This window comes from Salvelinus sp. IW2-2015, linkage group LG30, assembly GCF_002910315.2.
Source record: "Salvelinus sp. IW2-2015 linkage group LG30, ASM291031v2, whole genome shotgun sequence".
Classification (NCBI taxonomy): domain Eukaryota; kingdom Metazoa; phylum Chordata; class Actinopteri; order Salmoniformes; family Salmonidae; genus Salvelinus; species Salvelinus sp. IW2-2015.
This window is the reverse complement of record NC_036869.1, coordinates 914,314-937,509: the sequence shown is the minus strand read 5'-3', so window position 1 is coordinate 937,509 and position 23,196 is coordinate 914,314. Positions and strand designations below refer to the sequence as shown.

At 42.9% G+C, this 23,196-nt stretch overlaps 1 protein-coding gene across 1 annotated transcript in view; it reads right to left on the bottom strand.

The window, feature by feature from the left end:
* LOC111955216 (oxysterol-binding protein-related protein 3) overlaps positions 1-10,670 on the bottom strand; it is a 29,605-nt gene extending 18,935 nt beyond the window's left edge. The window contains exon 1 of the mRNA XM_070435987.1: positions 10,408-10,670. The gene's annotated coding sequence lies outside the window, so the exon portion shown is untranslated. The remainder of the gene's footprint in view (positions 1-10,407) is intronic.
* Between the last annotated feature and the right edge of the window lie 12,526 nt (positions 10,671-23,196).

Genomic DNA, 23,196 nt, shown 5'->3' with positions numbered 1-23,196 from the left:
GCTTGAATGCAAGTTGCAACTCAATAATTTACAACATGCTGTCAAGTACTCAGCTCCGTTTCACGTTAGTGTTGTTCTAATTAGGGAAGTGAAACCGAAAAGTAACAGTATGGTTTTCCAGGCTAGTCAACTGCAGCAGAATTAGATTGTATATGTCAACATAAAGCGTTGCGAATAGCAACAGGAAGACCTATATTGCAGGATCATGCTTTGTTGTGCTCTGCATAACCTTGACAACAATCAGAAAATAAGTGTTCAAAACACTTCAGTTACCGTATACTATGCACCCCTTGAGGCATATCTAGTTGGGCACTGGAGGTTCTATTGTGGCCTTGTGTCTTATGAAATCCCGTGTGGCTCAGTTGGTAGAGCATGGCGCTTGCAACGCCAGGGTTGTGGGTTCATTCCCCACGGGGGGACCAGGATGAATATGTATGAACTTTCCAATTTGTAAGTCGCTCTGGATAAGAGCGTCTGCTAAATGACTTAAATGTAAATGAAACCAAGTCAATGATTAAGGCCACGACAGCTTGTAAATGACCTGCTTAAAGTTATCACATGCTATTGTCAAGAGAAACACTGTGGGGATATATCAAAGCATCAGCATCTTGACTGTCTATTCATTGTGAAAGCAGCTATTCGAACGCATCAAACAAGAGTGATAAAAGTCCACTTTAAATCACAGAGTTAGGCTAACTCAGGCACAGAGCTGATGGAACAGAGACAGCCCTGTGAAGCAAAGCCAGTCTGCCAGGTAGCTCAGGACCATACAAGGACATTTGCATTTACACAGCCACCTCCCTGATAAGATGGGGAAGGGAGTAGGAATGTGACGTTTAAACTCATTTGGAATTCTTAAAAAGTTTAGAAAACACATCAAGCGAAAATCATTGTTCTTTTTACTAAATTAAAATCACAGTGCAGTTATCACAAAACTACCATCAACAGGTTCCAATCATGATCATAAAGGCAAAAATTTAAATTCACCAAATACCTAACGCAACAATGATGTAAGTAGGAAGAGATGGCTATGCATCTTTCTAATGATTTGCCACTAATATAAAGTGCTCCGCATGTCTGCATCGTTAACAGTTGGAAAAATGGCAGACAGTGAGACAGGGAATCAACAGCAGTGAAGTCCAATATGGCAATAATTTGAGAAGTTAAATGAAAAGGTGATGAAATAAGAAAATGAGTTTTGATCAGTCGTGGAAATAAACGCTATAAACATATTGTCCCTCTGTTTCAAAAGAAGATGGAAAACAAGCTATGAAGGAAAAATACTGGAGCTGTGCAAATAATATTACGATATTATTGATGTGCCGTTTTGACAATATCTCGATATGCAACTATCGATTCCCCCCCATCACTATTCAATACCTAACAGCATATCTAGAACCAGACTACAAGATGCCATGCTTAAAAACCGTGACGGCCCTGATGAAGACATTGTGTGTAGCTACCTGTCTGAGCAGGCTAGTGAGTCTGAGCAGTCATTCCAATGCACCACAAATATGCTATGCTAGTCATAAAAGAGCAGGACCACACACAGACACACACACACACACACACTTATAAACCCATAGTTTGAGGGCCATTTAGACTGACACACTCATTGACCAACTGCTTGCGTGTTATGAAACTCATGAGTAACCACTACCGCAGGGGTGGGCAACTCCAGTCCTACAAGGTCTGATTGGTCTCACTGTCTCCATCCCTAGCAAACACAGCTGATTAATCAAATTGAATTCTAAACTGAAGATCATGATTAGGTGGTTATTGTAGTCAGGTGTGTTAGCTGGGGCAAAACTGTGACACCAATCAGGCCCCCGAGGACTGGAATTGCCAATCCCTGCACTACTGTATAACTCTTTCGACTAAAGCTGAGACATACTGAAGCCAAATCTCGTTCTATACAGAGTTACCATGGAGACAACCGACGGCACGGGAGGGGATGTATTCCGTTTGTTTGGGCTTCAAGGAAAATCTGAGGGCATAACACATGGATCTATTTATAGTTCCGGAGCCATTATCGACCAAAACGGGATCTCTTTTTTGGTGTTGCCTACCAGCTAGACTTAAAGTAACTGTCCAGTGTTTGAGATGTCAATGAAATATGACCTATAATGAATTACAATATGAGTGAAATAATTAAAACATTTTGGAAGGAGAACTATGTTAAAAAGCAGCTTTTCTGTGTTTGAATGGTGTGGGCCTACCCCAACAAAATAATGGTGTGGGCATATACCGTCATTAAAAATATTAAGGAAAGTAAACAGCTGATTGGCCTGTTATACACAGCTTAGAGGTGTCATTTTTTAAGTGTTTTTTCTGGAATTTCATTGGATAGTTACTTAAATGTAGTCTAAGGCACATCAAAGGGTGGCATTATTTTGAGAGGTCAGAGAATTAGAATGACTAGTGAATAGGTCTACATTATAGTCAAGGAAATCACAAACAATCATATAGAGATGTCCTGTATTTAGCTAAATTTCTGTGGGAGTTCTGTCAATATGAGTCATTAGGCTATGTGGGATATTTCCGCACTAGTCAAGACATCGCAATGAAAATTCCCTTAAGTGACTGATAAGGAGTGTTGTTGACTATTTAAGACAGGCCTATGTCCCATTCAAGACAATTAATTCGGAACTCGGAAAGCTCCAACCTCCGACTTCAGTGCGTTCAAGACAACTGAACTTTTTAAATAGCTCCGACTGGGAAAAAATATATTTAACGGTCATCCAACTTGTGATTCCAAGTGGGAAACTCGGGCATCATCCTTGAGCTCAGACTTTCCAACACGAAGATTAATGACGTCACAATTTGACCTCACTCGAGTTTACAGTTGCCTTGAAAGCACCACTACTCTGAAATCTAACCAGTGTCATCTGACAGCCTAATGAAATAGTCCTGGGTCATCTGACAGCCTAATGAAATAGTCCTGGGTCATCTGACAGCCTAATGAAATAGTCCTGTGTCACTGACAGCAAAGGTCACCCTTTACCGCCACGACTGCTTGTCTTTCCCCTTTTTCCTTAGGACCACAGGAAACTCAGCACAGCAGGCATACTCAATCATACATTTGAGAATATTTCAGATGGTCCAAACGTCCTGTTGGAATGTGCGTTTTACAAGTTCAGGCTACCACCATCAACATACTGGGCGCATTCCTCTACCCAGGCGTTGTCGATGCATGCCAGATCTTACAACGCCTGGAAAGGTATTTTACGTATCAGCTAACCACATCAGAAGTTATAGCAACCATTGGTTGATGCAAGCAAYGTCTAAGCAGTGGAACGCGACCCATAACTTGTCTTTAGGCTAGGCTTCCTTCAAATTAGAATATAAAGACATGCCAAGACGATCTAAAGCAATTCAATAACAAAATTGAAGTAGCCTAATCAATTAAATGTAGCCTAAGCTAATCAAATGTAGTAGGCTAGTCAGGCTGTAATACACAATTCTTTGCCTGAAACTAATGCCTGCAAAATCATGTAAATGTTCCTTACAAGCCAACATGTTTAATAAAATTAAACTTACTCTACCGGTTGTTTGTGCGGTTTGTCTTTTTGCTGCAYTTTTATACTTTTTTTTACAAAATATCCACCGGAAATTATTGTTTACCTGACTTATTAGCAGTATATGGTTCAGAASCGAGGTAAAGTTAGTTTATTACTTGATATTCAGTTCTCTCGTCAATAGCCATTGAACCAAGCATACCATGACAATGAAAATTGTATATTCTGAATCAGGGGAGGCTKGAGAACATTTAAAAAAATAACTGCTAGTAGGAAGCACAAAAAAATGGTGTGGATTGATCTCCATCCTCCCCTGATTCTATACCATTTTCAATGTCATGGCATGCGTTGTTCAACAGCCATTACATTTTAGTCATTTAGCAGACAAACTTACATTAGTAAGTGCATACATTTTCATAATGGTCCCCCGTGGGAATATATTGACGAGATTTTTTATTTTTATATATTAAATTCTCTTTAYCTCAGTGCCAAACGGAACCATAGAAATACTAGCTCCCTAAAAGGTTGAGTTAAAACACTTTCCTGTGGATATACAGACAACCAGTAGAGTAAGTTTATTCAATATTCTGGCTTGTAAGGAACATTTAGACAATTTTACAGGAATTAGTTTCAGGCTGCATATACCAATTAATTGTGTATTACATCCTGATTAAATCAGACTAGTAGTAGGCTAGCCTGGGTGGGATTAAAATGGATTTAATTGTCTTTTTTTGTCAACAATCTACACAAAAATCTGTCAAAGTAGAATATATATATATATATATATATATTTTTTTTTACAAATGTTAGAATTTATAAAAAATAAAAACTCATATCTTGATTAGATGAGTATTCAACCCCCTTGATCAATACATGTTAGAATCAACTTTGGCAGCAATTACAGCTGTGAGCTTTTATGGGTAAGTCTAAGAGCTTTCTACACCTGGATTGTGCAACATTTGCCCAGAATTATTTTTCAAAATTCAAGCTCTGTCAAATTGCTAAACAACTATTTTCAGGTCTTGCCACAGATTTTCAAGTAGATTAAGTCAAAACTGTAACTCGGCCACTTAGGAACATTYACTGTAATCAACTCCAGTGTATATTTGGCATTGTGTGTTAGGTTATTGTCCTGCTGAAAGGGGAATTCATCTCCCAGTGTCTGGTGGAAAGCTGACAACCAGGTTTTCCTCTAGGATATTGCCGTGCTTAGCTCCATTCCGTTTATTTTTTATCCTGAAAAACTCCCAAGTCCTTAACAATTACAAGCATACCCATAACATGATACAGCCACCACTATGCTAAATATGGAGAGTGGTACTCAATAATGTGTTGTATCAGATTTGCCCCAAACATAACACTTGGTATTCAGCAGAAAAAGTGAATTGCTTTGCCACATTTTTTGCAGTATTACTTTTGTGCCTTGTTGTGAAAATGATGCATGTTTTGGAATGTTTTTTATTCTGTTCAGGCTTCCTTCTTTTCACTCTGTCAATTAGGTTAGTATTGTGGAGTAACTATGTTGTTTATCCATCCTCAGTTTTCTCCTATCACAGCCATTAAACTGTTTTAAAGTCACCATTGGCCTCATGGTGAAATCCCTGAGCAGTTTCTTTCCTCTCCGGCAACGGAGTTAGGAAGGACGCCTGTATCTTATTCCAAGATGGCATAGCAGTCAGACGTCCTTTGTCCTCGTCTTGTCGTGTCCCGTATATATATTTTCTTCGCATATTTTTCTATATATTTTTCTAAAAACTCAACTTCAAAACATTCTCCTGCAACCCGCCTCACCAATTAAAAAAATAGATATATTTTTCACCTCAAATCCGAAATCCACAACAGAAGCTAGCGAGAAGTTAGCCAGTTCACTAGCTAACCACGGTTGGCGGTCATCAGCTATCCTTTAGCTCGAAAAGCTATCACCAGTTTTGTACAACGCGACTCAGACCAGAGCATACCGGACCTATTTTCTCTCCATATCCCCGGATTTCTACCGCAAGCTGTGGACATTTACACCTGGATCTTGCAGCTAGCTATCTGCTATCCGAGTGACTATTGGCTAACGTCGGTCCCGGAGCAAACATCAATTATTCCGGAGCTAGCCAGCTGAAGAGTTCCATCAGCCACTCCTGGGCTACAATCACCTATCCGGACCTGTTTTACTGCCGATGCGGAGCCCCACCGGGCCTTCACGACTGGACTACCGACGTTATCTGCCCGAGGGAGTTATCCAACTGGCCCCTCCGTCGCGACGTTACCTGAACGCCCATCTGCGGCCCGCTAATCGTTAGCTGTCTTATCGGCTGCTATCTGAATAGGTCTATCGGACAATTTTCTTGGGCCACGATAACTATTTTGCCAATTGGATTGGTCCCCTCTACCACACGGAACCCCACTAATCTACCGACAGAAACGCACGAGGTGGCTAAAAACAGACCTCCATCTTCTGCCAGCTCGCTACCTATGGCCCGGCTAGCTGTCTGAATCACCGTGACCCCAACCAACCTCACTACTCACTGGACCCTTATGATCACTCGRCTAAGCATGCCTCTCCTTAATGTCAATATGCCTTGTCCATTGCTGTTCTGGTTAGTGTTTATTGGCTTATTTCACTGTAGAGCCTCGAGCCCTACTCATTATACCTTATCAAACCTTTCAGTTCCACCACCCACACATGCGATGACATCAGCTGGTTTCAATTATGTTTCTAGAGACAATATCTCTCTTATCATCACTCAATGCCTAGGTTTACCTCCACTGTATTCACATCCTACCATACCTTTTTCTGTACATTATACCTTGAAACTATTTTATCTCTCAAAGAAACCTGCTCCTTTTACTCTCTGTTCCGGACGGCCTAGATGACCAATTCTCATAGCTTTTAGCCGTACCCTTATCCTACTCCTCCTCTGTTCCTMTGGTGATGTAGAGGTGAATCCAGGCCCTGCAGTGCCTAGCTCCACTCCTATTCCACCGGCGCTCTCTTTTGATAACTTCTGTAACCGTAATAGCCTTGGTTTCATGCATGTTAACATTAGAAGCCTCCTCCCTAAGTTTGTTTTATTCACTGCTTAAGCACACTCTGCCAACCCGGATGTCCTAGCCGTGTCTGAATCCTGGCTTAGGAAGACCACCAAAAACTCTGAAATCTCCATCCCTAACTACAACATTTTCAGACAAGATAGAATGGCCAAAGGGGGCGGTGTTGCAATCTACTGCAGAGATAGCCTGCAGAGTTCTGTCCTACTATTCAGGTCTGTACCCAAACAATTTGAACTTCTACTTTTAAAAATCCACCTCTCTAAAAACAAGTMTCTCACCGTTGCCGCCTGCTATAGACCACCCTCTGTCCCCAGCTGTGCTCTGGACACCATATGTGAACTGATTGCCCCCCATCTATCTTCAGAGCTCGTGCTGCTAGGTGACCTAAACTGGGACATGCTTAACACCCCAGCCATCCTACAATCTAAGCTTGATGCTCTCAATCTCACACAAATTATCAATGAACCTACCAGGTACCACCCCAAAGCCGTAAACACGGGTACCCTCATAGATATCATCCTAACCAACTTGCTCTCTAAATACACCTCTGCTGTTTTCAACCAAGATCTCAGCGATCACTGCCTCATTGCCTGCATCCGTAATGGGTCAGCGGTCAAACGACCTCCACTCATCACTGTCAAACGCTCCCTGAAACACTTCAGCGAGCAGGCCTTTCTAATCGACCTGGCCAGGGGTATCCTGGAAGGATATTGACCTCATCCCGTCAGTAGAGGATGCCTGGTTATGTTATTTTAATGCCTTCCTCACCATCTTAAATAAGCATGCCCCTTTCAATAAATTTAGAACCAGGAACAGATATAGCCCTTGGTTCTCTCCAGACCCGACTGCCCTTAACCAACACAAAAACATCCTGTGGCGTTCTGCATTAGAATCGAACAGCCCCCGTGATATGCAACTTTTCAGGGAAGTTAGAAACCAATATACACAGGCAGTTAGAAAAGCCAAGGCTAGCTTTTTCAAGCAGAAATTTGCTTCCTGCAAAACAAACTCAAAAATGTTCTGGGACACTGTAAAGTCCATGGAGAATAAGAGCACCTCCTCCCAGCTGCCCACTGCACTGAGGATAGGAAACTCTGTCACCACCGATAAATCCACTATAATTGAGAATTTCAATAAGCATTTTTCTACGGCTGGCCATGCTTTCCACCTGGCTACCCCTACCCCAGTCAACAGCACTGCACCCCCCACAGCAACTCGCCCAAGCCTTCCCCATTTCTCCTTCTCCCAAATCCAGTCAGCTAATGTTCCAAAAGAGAGGCAAAATCTGGACCCCTACAAATCAGCCGAGCTAGACAATCTGGACCCTTTCTAAAATTATCTGCCGAAATTGTTGCAACCCCTATTACTTGCCTGTTTAACCTCTYTTTCATGTCGTCTTAGATTCCCAAAGATTGGAAAGCAGCTGCGGTCATCCCCCTCTTCAAAGGGGGAGACACTCTTGACCCAAACTGCTACAGACCTATATCTATCCTACCCTGCCTTTCTAAGGTCTTCAAAAGCCAAGTCAACAAACAGATTACCGACCATTTCGAATCCCTCCGCACCTTCTCCGCTATGCAATCTGGTTTCAGGCTGGTCATGGTGCACCTCAGCCACGCTCAAGGTCCTAAACGATATCTTAACCGCCATCGATAAGAAACAATACTGTGCAGCCGTATTCATTGACCTGGCCAAGCCTTTCGACTCTGTCAATCACCACATCCTCATCGGCAGACGCAATAGCCTTGGTTTCTCAAATGATTGCTCGCCTGGTTCACCAACTATTTCTCTGATAGAGTTCAGTGTCAAATCGGAGGGCCTGTTGTCCGGGCCTCTGGCAGTCTCTATGGGGGTCCACAGGGTTCAATTCTTGGGCTGACTCTCTCTCTCTGTATACATCAATGATGTCGCTCTTGCTGCTGGTGAGTCTCTGATCCACCTCTACGCAGACGACACCATTCTGTATAATTCTGGCCCTTCTTTGGACACTGTGTTAACAACCCTCCAGATGAGCTTCAATGCCATACAACTCTCCTTCTGTGGCCTCCAACTGCTGTTAAATGCAAGTAAAACTAAATGCATGCTCTTCAAACCGATCACTGCCTGCACCTGCCGCCGTCCATCACTACTCTGGACGGTTCTGAATTAGAATATATGGACAACTACAAATACCTAGGTGTCTGGTTAGACTGTAAACTCTCCTTCCAGACTCACATCAAACATCTCCAATCCAAAGTTAAATATAGAATTGGCTTCCTATTTCACAACAAAGAATCCTTCACTCATGCTGCCAAACATACCCTCGTAACACTGACCATCCTACGATCCTCGACTTCGCGATGTCATTTACAAAATAGCCTCCAATACCCTACTCAATAAATTGGATGCAGTCTATCACAGTGCCATCCGTTTTGTCACCAAAGCCCCATATACTACCCACCACTGCGACCTGTATGCTCTCGTTGGCTGGCCCTCGATTCATACTCGTCGCCAAACCCACTGGCTCCAGGTCATCTACAAGAACTGCTAGGTAAAGTCCCCCTTATCTCAGCTCACTGTCACCATAGCAGCACCCACCTGTACAGCACGCGATATCTCCAGCAGGTATATCTCTCTGGTCACCCCCAAAGCCAATTCCTCTTGGCCGCCTCTCCTTCCAGTTCTCTGCTGCCAATGACTGGAACGAACTACAAAATCTCTGAAACTGGAAACACTTATCTCCCTCTCCCTCACTAGCTTAAGCACCAGCTGTCAGAGCAGCTCACATATTACTGCACCTGTACATAGCCCATCTATAATTTAGACCAAACAACTACCTCTCCCCCTACTGTATTATTTATTTTGCTCCTTTGCACTCCATTATTTCTATTTCTACTTCGCACATTCTTCTACTGCAAATCTACCATTCCAGTGTTTACTTGCTATATTGTATTTACTTCGCCACCATGGCCTTTTTTTGCTTTTACCTCCCTTATCTCACCTCATTTGCTCACATTGTATATAGACTTATTTTTCTACCGTATTATTGACTGTATGTTTGTTTTACTCCATGTGTAACTCTGTGTTGTTTGTATGTGTCGAAATGCTTTGCTTTATCTTGGCCAGGTCGCAGTTGTAAATGAGAACTTGTTCTCAACTTGCCTACCTGGTTAAATAATGGTGAAATAAAATAAAAATTTATAAAATAAAATCTTTGTAGTGACTGGGTGTATTGATACGCCATCAAAGTGTAATTAGTAACTTCACCATGTTCAAAGGMACATTCAATGTCTGCTTTTTTTTTTACCCATCTACCAATAGGTCCCCTTCCTTGCAAGGCATTGGAAAACCTCCCTGGTCTTTGTGGTTGAATCTGTGTTTGAAATTCACTGCTTGACTGAGGGACCTTACAGATARTGATGTACAGAGATGATGTGGTCATTCAAAAAATCATGATAAACACTTATTGCACACAGTGTGAGTCCATGCAACTTCTGTAACTTGTTGTACTCCTGAACTTATGTAGGCTTACCATAACAAAGGGGTTGAATACTTATTGACTCAAGACATTTCAGTTTTTCACTAAAAGATAGATCTCTCTCTCTATATATAGAGATATATCTATCTCCACTGACATTATGGGGTATTATCATGTGTAGGCCAGTGACAAAAAAAACTGACYAACAAAATGTGTAAAAAGTCAAGGGGTGTGAATATTTTCTGAAAGCACTAATTTTCAGAGGTAGTTTTTCGCTGCCAGAGTATCTAAACGTGAGTCAATTCTCAATTGCAATAGTTTTAGAAAAATAAAGGTCTTTACTTTCACGTCACATCAAAATAATTCCACAAATGCAAAATATACACTTACTAGTGATGAGACGATTGATACCGGAGCTCCGATGCAGTTTCTGACGCACTACCGACCCGACAATGTATCGATGCTTGTTTCAAAGTATCATCATCACGTGATCAATAACGTCCAAACCTTCTATTTGATCACGTGKTTTTYCAAACAAAACGCGAGATCACACTGATTTCGTTACGGTTCCAGTGCTTTCTTCGATCCATGTCGTTATCAAACACTAGCTCTACTAGACACCCTAATTACAATGTAGTTAGGATTTGTTCATATTCTATCAACTGAACGGTAGCTCAGCAAATAGAGTCGTGGACTCATGACCAGGACACAGACTACAGGGAATGGGGTCGAATCCGGCACAAGGCATATTTCTTTTTTGTGACGCTACACTTTATGCACATTGTTGTTCAAACAATTCGTTTTATTTAGTAAATTATAAACTTCTGTCCTAAGCATCCTAAATAATGCAATATATTCAGTGTCAGCAAAGGGAAGCATGATGGAAGGTGCGAACCTGCATGGCAGGCTAACTCAGGGTTTCCCAAACTCAGTCCAGGTGCCCGTTTAGTTTGTTGCTCTAGCACTACACAGTTGATTCAAATAACCAACATCAAGCTTTAGTTATTTGAAATCAGCTGTAGTGTTAGGGCAACAAAAAATAACTAAACGTGCATCCAGATGGTGCCTTAAGACTTAGCCTGGGAAACCCTGGGCTAACTGATAGTAGGCTACTAAGAGACAATTTATGCTTGATTTGAAAATGTGTTGGGAGTATCGCCTCAATCACACCGCATTTTGATATACCAGAAGTACATTCATTCCCAATGGAACGCTGTTTGCCTTGCAGCGTTAAAGAGGCAGTTGCAATGCGTTCTGTGTGGTTCAAAAATTGGATTTATCGAAGTATGTGTCAAACTGTATGTATAGACGGCTTGACAAATGGTAGCAGAAGGTGAATGTTGAACTTTTGTTGCATACATATCCAGAAGATGCTGCGTACCATTTTGACGGTGAAGGTGTGATGGAGGCATATGGATGGTGTGACGCAATTGCAGTTAACGTGTCTCCCGGCCTTCTTCCGTTACACACAGGTGTTCGGAGTATGCTAGATAGCACAAGTAACGTGGAGATATGGCCTTGTGGGAACACCAACCCTAAAAAAGGTGTCATCTAACGTTAACTATTTGATTTTTGAAAATTATTTATCGCTGATATGAAAGATACGTTTTTTTAGGTTATACGTTTGCAAAACCTTAACGTAAATGATGCGTGCTGACGTTTAGAGCAAGCGTCAGGGGTCTTTAAAAAGTCCACCGGGAAGATACCTTCATCAATAGGCGTTAAAGGTAGTTCGCGTCGATGAATTGCGTAGCCTAGGCGTAATTATAGTGATGAGGGTGCCACATCAGACACCAGCCAACTTGATCCATTCCAACTAGTCAGCGCAAAGACAATATTCCATGTTTGGAATGGCTCCATGCGATTAGAACATATTACAAGAGGAACTCCGTCATTTGGATTTATTTGAAAGATATTCTTAGCAGTTAGCCACATTTGTAAATATTTTGAAAGGAATATATTGACAATGAATAAACAGCGTGACCAAAAGCAAGAGACGTGGTAGCCTACTGCAAAAGCAAAGTAAACAACATTTTCAGATGCCTAAATACTAAATGAAATACAAAAAAACGCTTACACTTTTGAGATGAAAACTTCAGTGAATATAATCCAGCACAAATTGTAGGGAACTATCACTCTGTGGTTTGCTGTGTGAGTGAATGCAGCGAAGGGGAGGCTGGGGGGATTGAAAGCCTTTTACTCCAATGCCTCGCGAGTAAAAAGAGCATACGTCACTCAACAAATATAAGGGGGCCGGTACATTTGAACACACCACCGTACAATGACGTGGTAAAATACTTTCCAGCTCGCTCTCATGAAAATGTGCTACCGAATTACTGCTCGTCACTACTTCACAATATCTACACAAAACCTTTTTACTACTTGATTRCTGTTTAGATGTGTAGTAAACCAGTAGTGATTTATGTAGTAACTCATTGGAGCGGCAGGTAGGCTAGTGGTTAGAGCGTTGGACTAGTAACTGAAAGGTTGCAAGATCGAATCCCTGAACTGACAAGGTAAAAATCTATCATTCTGAACAMGGAAGTTAACTCACTGTTCCTAGGCTATTATTTTCAAATTCAATCCCTTTGGGTGCTGCCGWATAGTTACATTAGAAGTGCCCATCTAAGAAGGCTCAAGATCATTGGCCAGAGATAAAATGATGTCAAATCACGTTATATGTACAGTAGCTTTGATTGGACTGATCATGTCAACATCATACTTTCAAAATCTTAGCTAGCAGTCATCATCATTAATCAAGTCAACAATCTATTGGCAAATCCTTTTTAATCCTTGTCTTATGAAGAGAAAGAAGGAAGATAAATTATAGATAAAACGTATCGGTGCTTATCGGCCATTGGACATAAACATTACACAACAAGTTGGAAATCGCAAATTCAACAATGAGTGGTTTGGAAGGAATCCGTGGCTAACTGCAAGCATTGCAGGGCAATCATTAGCCTGCTATTCAGTTGAGTGGCTGTGTGGTCCCAAGTCTAAGATTAAGGGTCTCTTTTCCTAGTTTAAAATTATAAACATTAAACATTGGCCATGCTGTCAATGAAGAATGATTTGTGCTGCGCTCAAAACAACTGTTATCTCGGAACTGCAAAATCTGAGTTCAAGACAACTGGGAACTCGGAAAAAATTGGATGTGACTGGGAAAATACATTTTGAACTTTCAACAAACTCGGAACTGTAAATCCGGAACTCGAGCCGCTTTCTAGAGCTACGACCTGAAGATCACTGACATCGTCATGATTCAACCTTTTTTACCTCGAGTTCCAAGTTGTCTTGAAAGCACCATAAATACAGGGAATGGCAGACCTTGATATTAAAGTTTGATGTCAAAATTTGCGCACAAATGTCTTGTATGCTTCTGCATAAATGATGTAATATGCCAGGGAGATATGTACAGTTGAAGTCGGAAGTTTACATACATTTAGAATGGAGTCATTCAAACTTGTTTTTCAACCAATCCACAAATTTCTTGTTAACAAACTATAGTTTTGGCAAGTCGGTTAGGACATCTACCTTGTGCATGACACAAGTAATTTTTCCAACAATTGTTTACAAACAGATTATTTAACTTATAATTCACTGTAATCACAATTCCAGTGGGTCAGAAGTTTACATACACTAAGTTGACTGTGCCTTTAAACAGCTTGGAAAATTCCAGAAAATGATGTCATGGCTTTTAGAAGCTTCTGATAGGCTAATTGACATCATTTGAGTCAATTGAAGGTGTACCTGTGGATGTATTTCAAGGCCTACCTTCAAACTCAGTGCCTCTTTGCTTGACATCATGGGAAAATCAAAAGAAATCAGCCAAGACTCAGAAAAAAAATGGTAGACCTCCACAAGTCTGATTCATCCTTGGAAGCAATTTCCAAACGCCTGAAGGTACCACGTTCATCTGTACAAACAACAGTACGCAAGTCTAAACACCATGGGACCACGCAGCCATCATATCGCTCAGGAAGGAGACGCGTTCTGTCTCCTAGAGATGAACGTACTTTTGTGTGAAAAGTGCAAATCAATCCGAACAACAGCAAAGGACCTTGTGAAGATGATGGAGGAAAAAGGTACAAAAGTATCTATATCCACAGTAAAACGAGTCCTATATCGACATAACCTGAAAGGCTGCTCAGCAAGGAAGAAGCCAGTGCTCCAAAACCACCATAAAAAGTCAGACAATGGTTTAATGCACATGGGACAATTGTACTTTTTGGAGAAATGTCCTCTGGTCTGATGAAACAAAAATAGAACTGTTTGGCATAATGACCATCGTTATGTTAGGAGGAGGGAGGGGGCGTGCAAGCTGAAGAACACCATCCCATGTGAAGCACAGGGGTGGCAGCATCATGTTGTGGGATACATTGCTGCAGGAGGGACTGGTGCACGTCACAAAATGATGGCATCATGAGGGAGGAGAATTATGTGGATATATTGAAGCAACATCTCAAGACATCAGTCAGGAAGTTAAAGCTTGGTCGCAAATGGGTCTTCCAAATGGACAATGTCCCAAGCATACTTCCAAAGTTGTGGCAAATGGCTTAAGGACAACAAAGTCAAGGTATTGAGTGGCATCACAAAGCCCTGACCTCAAACCTATAGAACATTTGTGGGCAGAACTGAAAAAGCGTGTGTGAGCAAGGAGCCTACAAACCTGACTCCGTTACACCAGCTTCTGTCAGGAGGAATGGGCCAAAATTCACCCAATTTATTGTGGGAAGCTTGTGGAAGGCTACCCGAAATGTTTGACCCAAGTTAAACAATTTAAAGGCAATGCTACCAATTTTTTATTGAGTGTATGGAAACTTCAGACCCACTGGGAATGTGATGAAAGAAATAAAAGGTGAAATAAGTCATTCTCTCTACTATTATTCTGACATTTCACATTCTTAAAATAAAGTGGTGTTCCTAACTGACCTAAGACAGGGAATGTTTAAATGTCAGGAATTGTGAAAAACAGAGTTTAAATGTTTTTGGCTAAGATGTATGTAAACTTCTGACTTCAACTGTATACTGTAGCTAAGAAAGTAATACTAAGTGTATGTTGTGTAGTAAGCTATTAGTAGCCCATTTGCCTCACCCTAATAATTTGGTCTGTTTTCACAACAAAATGTATAAGTCTCCTAATCCTGTGTTTAATACAGATCTTATTTTCGGCATTTATCCAAAAACTATACACAATAAAATAAAATAAATTATACTCCCAAACCATGGCGGAGTTAGTGCCTACAAAAAGACACCATTACTGTTTCTCTCTTAGTGTAACATGTGACTAGTGTGACCTACGTATACCAAACATTAGGAACAGCCTCAATTCGTTGGGGGCATGGACTCTACAAGGTGTCCAAAGCATTCTACAGGGATGATGGCCCATGTTGACTCCAAAGCTTCCTACAGTTGTGTCAATTTGGCTGGATGTCCTTGGGTGGTGGACCATTCTTGATACACACGGGAAACGGTTGAGCGTGAAAAACCCAGCTGAGTTGCAGTTCTTGACACAAACCGGTATAGGCATAGCCAGTCACGGCACATACTACCATACCAGTTCAAAGGCGCTTCAATATTTTGTCTTGCCAATTCACCCTCTGAATGGCACACATACACAACCCATGTCTCAATTGTCTCAAGGCTTAAAAATCCTTCTTTAACCTGTCTCCTCCCCTTCATCTACACTGATTGGTTTTTGTTTTTTCCTTTCAATTAAGCCCTAGATGGGACTCACGAGTGGCGCAGTGGTCACTACAGACCCTGGTTGGATCCCAGGCTTTGTCGCAGCCGGCTGCGACCGGGAGACCCATGAGGCGGCGCACAATTGGCCCCGYGTCGCCCTGGTTAGGGGAGGGTTTGGCCGGCAGGGACGTCCTTGTCTCATCGAGTTCTAGTGACTCCTGTGGCGGGCCGGGCACATGCACGCTGACACAGTCGCTAGATGTTCGGTGTTTCCTCTGACACATTGGTGCGGCTGGCTTCCGGGTTAAGCAAGCATTGTGTCAAGAAGCTGTGTGACTTGGCGGGGTCGTGTTTCGKAGGACGCACGGCTCTCGACCTTCGCCTCTACCGAGTCCGTACTGGAGTTGCAGGGATAGGACAAGACTGTAACTACCAATTGGATATCACAAAATTGGGGAGAATAAAAAATTAAGCCCTAGACGACCAGGTGAGGGGAGTTCCTTACTAATCAGTGACCTTAATTCATCAATCAAGTACAAGGGAGGAGCGAAAACCCTCAGACCCCCCGGCCCTCCTTGGAATGAGTTTGACACAATCCTAAATGGATTGTCCATGGGAGAATCTCAATTGGTTTTGCTCGTCTCCTTGGCTCCGTCCTCTCCTCACATCTTTTTGAAAAAGGTCAAAGGTAATCGAGGAGTGGAGGCGAGGAAGGAAACGTGGAAACAAATGTGTTTTTATGAAATGAGAGTCACCTTCTCCACTCGCACATTATCAGTCAAATTATGTTTACAGTGATGGAATCCTAAAATAAATGTGTAGTGATAGAAACACATTTAGCTAGTTGTTCAAGATATTGTATGAATAAAAGGATAAGTAGCATATCGTTTTTAAATGTGTGCATTCTTATCCCCTTTAAATCAACAACTGATTCTAAGGGAGTGTGGCAGATTTTAAAACACTTCCGCGCTACTTGCCGGGAGGATACTCTTGTGCATCCTCTGCTGAAGTAGGTAATGGAGGAGGGGTGCAGACTCCTAATAACGAATTCACACTCTCCTCGATCACTCAACCACTTATCAGTTCCCGCTCACAGAGGAGGACGGAGGAGTCGAGGAGAGGAGAGACTTTTACCCAATTGAGAATCTCCCAATCAGTCATCTATATACTCGAAGTGTGTCTGTCTGTTGGTCCATCCGTCCATGTTGCCGTGTGTGTGTGTGTAAGAGAAAAAGAGAGATGAGAGAGAACCTGTACTACTGTACTATGTGATTGTGATTGTGCTACCTGTTGAGCTACACATACTTCATGCTATTGACAAGCAGTTCTTTGGAGCGTTCTCATTTGGGAAGGAACACACACCGTTCAAATTAACTGCTTTAGTCCGCTTTAGTTAGCTTCACTCCTACATTTGTTTACTAAACAAAACAAATGTCCTCCTTTGCATGGCTTGAGTGCTTCCTGCCCCAGCCTACTGSTATGACAACACAGACATGGAAAACAACAAGCAGAAAAAAGATTTTGTCTGAAAGGCTAGCTGCTGTTGGGTGTTGACCYTGCCCTAACCTAATCCCTGGATTGATCTAATGGTGGATTTGATCTCCCTGTGTGCATAGCTATTATCTAGCGTGTGTTTATGTTTATATCAGAGATCTCTCTCCAAACTCTGACCAGAATTACCAATCTCCACATACCTGACCAGAATGATTGCCTCCATGGTAACAACACACCCCGACCACTGCCTAATGCAGAGTAGACCCACCCTCAACAACAGTGGTCTAACCACACACACGCACACACACGCACACACACACACACACACACACACAGTGAATCAAATTATGAATGGCGTCTACTTATGTACTGTATGTATGTCAGCTTGCTGATATGTTCTAGAGATGTACTACYGAGTTGTGCAGTGGTCTAAGGCACTGCATCTCAGTGTAAAAGGTGTCACTACAGTCCCTGGTTCAAATCCAGGCTGTATCACATCTGGCTGTGATTGGGAGTACCATAGGGTGGTGCACAGTTGGTCCAGTGTTGTTTGGGGTAGGCCATCATTGTAAATTAGAATTAGTTATTAACTTACTTGCCTGGTTAAATAAAAAAATACTAATAAATTGAATCAGTGTGATGACATGGCCTATATTTTCATAGGAAATGGTTCCATCTACAGGTTCAATGTGGTCAATGCAGTCTAGAAACATTTTTGCACCACTTCCCCATAGTGTTTCTCACACTGTCAGCGGAGGGTGCTGTTCTACAAGGCCAGTCCTAGAGAGATCACTAGTCTGGATTGTCAGGCTTGTAGCAGTGAAAGCAGAGATGATTCACAGCTGCACTTCAGATGTTATGATACCTAACTAACATACATGGCATCTTGTKTCAGTGCTGATCCCCAATGACATCAATGCTACACACTCTCTCTGTAATCAACTACAACTGGTCTATGCTGATCTGTACAGATTGTAACTTGAGTCATGTGGGTGTGAATGCATCAATGTAAGAGTGTATCCTGTATKATAAACTGGGTGGTTCGAGCMCTGAATGCTGATTGTCTAACAGCTGTGATATATCAACCGTATTCCACTGGTATGACAAAATATGTATTTTTACTGCTCTAATTACATTGGTAACCAGTTTATAAGAGCAATAAGGCACCTCAGGGGTTTGTGATATATGGCCAATATATCACGGCTAAGGGCTGTATCCAGGCACTCCGCTTTGCATCGCTGCTGTAAGAACAGCCTTAGCCATGGTATATTGGCCATATACCACACCTCGGGAATTATTGATTAATTAGGATGTCTTCTCTTTCAGCATGTATTTATTTATTTATTTTTATTTCACCTTTATTTAACCAGGTAGGCAAGTTGAGGAACAAGTTCTCATTTACAGCAGTTCGACACATACAACAACACAGAGTTACACATGGAGTAAAACAAACATACAGTCAATAATACAGTAGAAAAATAAGTCTATATACAATGTGAGCAAATGAGGTGAGATAAGGGAGGTAAAAGCAAAAAAAGGCCATGGTGGCGAAGTAAATACAATATAGCAAGTAAAACACTGGAATGGTTGATTTGCAGTGGAAGAATGTGCAAGTAGAAATATAAAATAATTGGGTGCAAAGGACAAAAAAAATATAATATACAGTAGGGGAGAGTAGTTGTTTGGTCTAAATTATAGATGGCTATGTACAGGTGCAGTAATATGTGAGCTGCCTGACAGCTGGTGCTTTAATGAGGGAGATAAGTGTTTCCAGTTTCAGAGATTTTTGTAGTTCGTTCCAGTCATTGGCAGCAGAGAACGTGAAGGAGAGGCGGCCAAAGGAGGAATTGGCTTTGAGGGTGACCAGAAGAGTATACCTGCTGGAGATATCGCGTGCTACAGGTGGTGCTGCTATGTGACCAGCGGAGCTGAGATAAGGGGGGACTTTACCTAAGGGTCTTGTAGATGACCTGGAGCCAGTGGGTTTGGCGACGAGTATGAAGCGAGGGCCACCAACGAGAGCGTACAGTGGTGGGTAGTATATGGGGCTTTGGTGACAAAACGGATGGCACTGTGATAGACTGCATCCAATTTATTGAGTAGGGTATTGGAGGCTATTTTGTAAATGACATCGCCGAAGTCGAGGATCGGTAGGATAGTCAGTTCTACGAGGGTATGTTTGGCAGCATGAGTGAGGATGCTTTGTTGTGAAATAGGAAGCCGATTCTAGATTTAACTTTGGATTGGAGATGTTTGATGTGAGTCTGGAAGGAGAGTTTACAGTCTAACCAGACACCTAGGTATTTGTAGTTGTCCACATATTCTAAGTCAGAACCGTCCAGAGTAGTGATGCTGGCAGGCGGGCAGCGATCGGTTGAAGAGTATGCATTTATTTTTTACTTGCATTTAAGAGCAGTTGGAGGCCACGGAAGGAGAGTTGTATGGCATTGAAGCTCATCTGGAGGGTTGTTAACACAGTGTCCAAAGAAGGGCCAGAATTATACAGAATGGTGTCGTCTGCGTAGAGGTGGATCAGAAGACTCACCAGCAGCAAAAGCGACATCATTGATGTATACAGAGAAGAGAGTTGGCCCAAGAATTGAAACCTGTGGCACCCCCATAGAGACTGCCAGAGGCCCGGACAACAGGCCCTCCGATTTGACACACTGAACTATATCTGAGAAGTAGTTGGTGAACCAGGCGAGGCAATCATTTGAGAAACCCAGGCTATCGAGTCTGCCGATGAGGATGTTGGTGATGTGTGGTATGGATGTGGTAGTGACTGTGGTGTGTGTGTGTGTGGTGCGTGGTGTGTGTGTGTGTGTGTGGGTGGTTGTGTGTGTGTGTGTGTGTGTGTGTGTGTGTGTGTTGGTGTGTGTTGTGTGGTTGTGGTTCTGCTCTTTTATGACTAGCATAGCATATTGTGTGGTGCATTGTGGTTTATCTCACACCAACAATGAGTTGGAGTGTGGAATTATAGACATAATGTCCCGCTGTAGATGTAATGATGTGATTCAACTCCATTATGTGTGTTGACATGTTGTATCAGACACATGCAATGAAAGGCTTTCAAAGCCCTCGCTTTTTCCTTCGACACCCCTCCCTCCCCCTTCTCTCTCTCACTGTCCACTCTTCTCTCTTCTCTCTCTCTCTCTCTCTCCTCTCCTCTCTCTCTCTCTCTCTCTCTTCTCTCTCTCTCTCTCTTCTCTCTCTCTCTCTCTCTCTCCTCTCTTTCTCTCACGTGTACTCTCTCTTCCCCTCAATTCTCTATTGCTCTCCACATTGTCTCTGTACTGTATCTCTTCCCTTCCTTTCAACTGATAAATAGTGTACTCCATAATGTGTTCCAGATGTGGAACCCCTTCTCCGTCTCTCCCTCTCCCCCTGCCTACTCTCAGAAGGCTGACTGAAGTCCCCCAGTATCCCTCGGGCCCCTTACCCCCTCCTCTATAAGCCACAGTGTTCACCCAAAAGGTCAAGGGTGACTGGAGTTCCACCGAAACAGGATTGTGGGACCAGAAAATGTATATTCCAGATGGTGCAGACTGTAATGTTATGAGCCTTTTGGATTTATTTTTTCTGGGTTTTTCAAAGTCATTGTTACGTTGTATTAGCGTTGCATGTGAGATGAGACTGATAGTCCAGCAAAGTCAGTGCAAAGCCCTCTCCTTCCCTGCTTCTCTCCCTCCCGCCTGCCCCCTCATCCCTCCCTCGATGGGAACCAGCTGGGCCGAGCTGGGGGATGTGGGGTGGGATGGAGAGAGAGAGGGAGAGGGGGATGGGGAGAACAGGGGCCCAGGTGTTCCCTGCCCTCTCATAATACAGGACTAATGCAGACACACAGTCACACACTCAAACACACTGTCATTCAGGTGTAGACACTCACTTATTTGGACATCCACACATGCAAACCCGCTCACTGGGCCAGTAGGAACAGGGAGAGTTAATACAGTGAGTGTGGTGTACTGTCGATCAGTGATCTCTGACTTGGGCTAAAGCACTTAACGATCCAAACAGCTGCTGCTCATGTAAACTCTCCAACACGCTCTAGCTTTCTCTGTCTGACAGACTCTCTCTCTCTCTTTTCCACTCCAATTCTCTCTCACCTCATCCCACTCTTTCGCCCTCTCCAACTGCCTCTTCCCATCTCTCTTCCTCTCTCATCTCGAAATCTCCATAACTCTTTCTCCCTCCATTCTCAAGCTGTTTATTCTCTCTCTCTCTCTCTCTCTCTCCTCTCTCTCTCTCTCTCTCTCTCTCTTCTCTCTCTCTCTCTCTCTCTCTCTCTCTCTCTCTCTCTCTCTCTCTCTCTCGCTCTCTCTCTCTCTCTAAACTCTTTTGCTCAAGCTGGTTAGATGTACACACAATGCACCAAGCAGACATGGAGTGTGGGGGAGTGTGTGTTACTTGTTGAGTTTTCTCAATGGGTTAGTCTGGAGTTGAAGACCAACCAAAAGCACAAAGAGATCATCTATCCACTTCCTGTACTATCATCTCTGTTGATTATGTCATAGGCCCAAATGAGAAGACATCTTGTTTCATGTGTTTGCATGGGGGTCGTGTTCACCATACAGTTAATGCTTGTTGAGTCTTGAGTCCTCAGAAAAAGCAAGCTGCTTGATTGCAGGAACTGTTTTCAGACAATAAACCGCCATGTGTCTCCAATCAGGAGACTTCCGCCCCTTTGTGTGTGCGAGGCAGATCATTACTTTGAAGCCCCTCTCACCCGTTCTGTGTGTGGTGTGTTCAGACAGCCCTAAGCTGGGTGGTAAATCATCACTTCAAGGCCAAATCACCCGCTGCGTTTTATATATTTGTGTGTGTGTGTGCATGTTTGTGTGTCTTCCCAGGGAGCCCAAAGGCCCTAGAGCTGACCTAAAGAATCCATGTTTAGCCCTGTGAACTAGTTCAACTCAAACTGTCTCAGTTCTGTTAGATAATGAAATATGTGTAATACGGATACATAAGGTTTTCAAAACAGACAAACAGCTCTGCTTCTCTCTCACACATAACACTCTTATGCACACACACACACACACACACACACACACACACACACACACACACACACACACACACACACAACACCACACACACACACACACACACACACACACACACACAACACACACACACACACACACACACACACACACAACACACACTGCATAGGAGGAGTATTGCCTAGATAGGCTGTTTCAACACCTGAACTCTACAGCGGGGAAACCTGGACAACCTATATTACGCACCGTCACACACACACACACACACACACACACACCACACACACACACTGCTAGGGAGAGTATTGCCTTAGATAGGGTTTCAACACCTGAACTCTACAGCGGGGAAACCTGGACAACCTATATACTGCACCGTCTCATTCACAACACACACACACCTTCATGACCTAAAACATCGGCACCACAATCCAACTCGCACACGAACATCAATAACCTAGAATCATCTCACTTACGCAATTACTACCACATTCACAGCAACCTATTAAACCTCTCTCTCACTCTGACAGGATGAGGCCCCCCCTCTCTCTCTCTCTCTCTCTCTGACAGATGAGGCCTCTCTCTCTCTCGACAGGATGAGGCCTCTCTCTCTCTTTCTCTCTCTCTCTCTGCCAGAATGAGGCCCCTCTCTCTTCTCTCTCTCACTCTGACAGAATGAGGCCTCTCTCTCTCTCGCTCTCTGACAGAATGAGGCCTCTCTCTCTCTCTCTCTCTCTCTTTCTCTCTCTGACAGAATGAGGCTTCGCTCTCTCTCTGACAAGAATGAGCCCTCTCGCTTCTCTCCTCTGCCAGAATGAGGCCTCTCTCTCCTTCTCTCTTTCGTCCAGAATGAGGCCTCTCTCTTCTCTCTGACAGAATGAGGCCTCTCTCTCTCTCTCTGACAGAATGAGGCCTCTTCTCTCTCTGCAGAATGAGCCTCTCTCTCTCCTCTCTGCCAAATGAGGCCTCTCTCTCTCTCTCGCTCTCTCTCTCTCCGCTC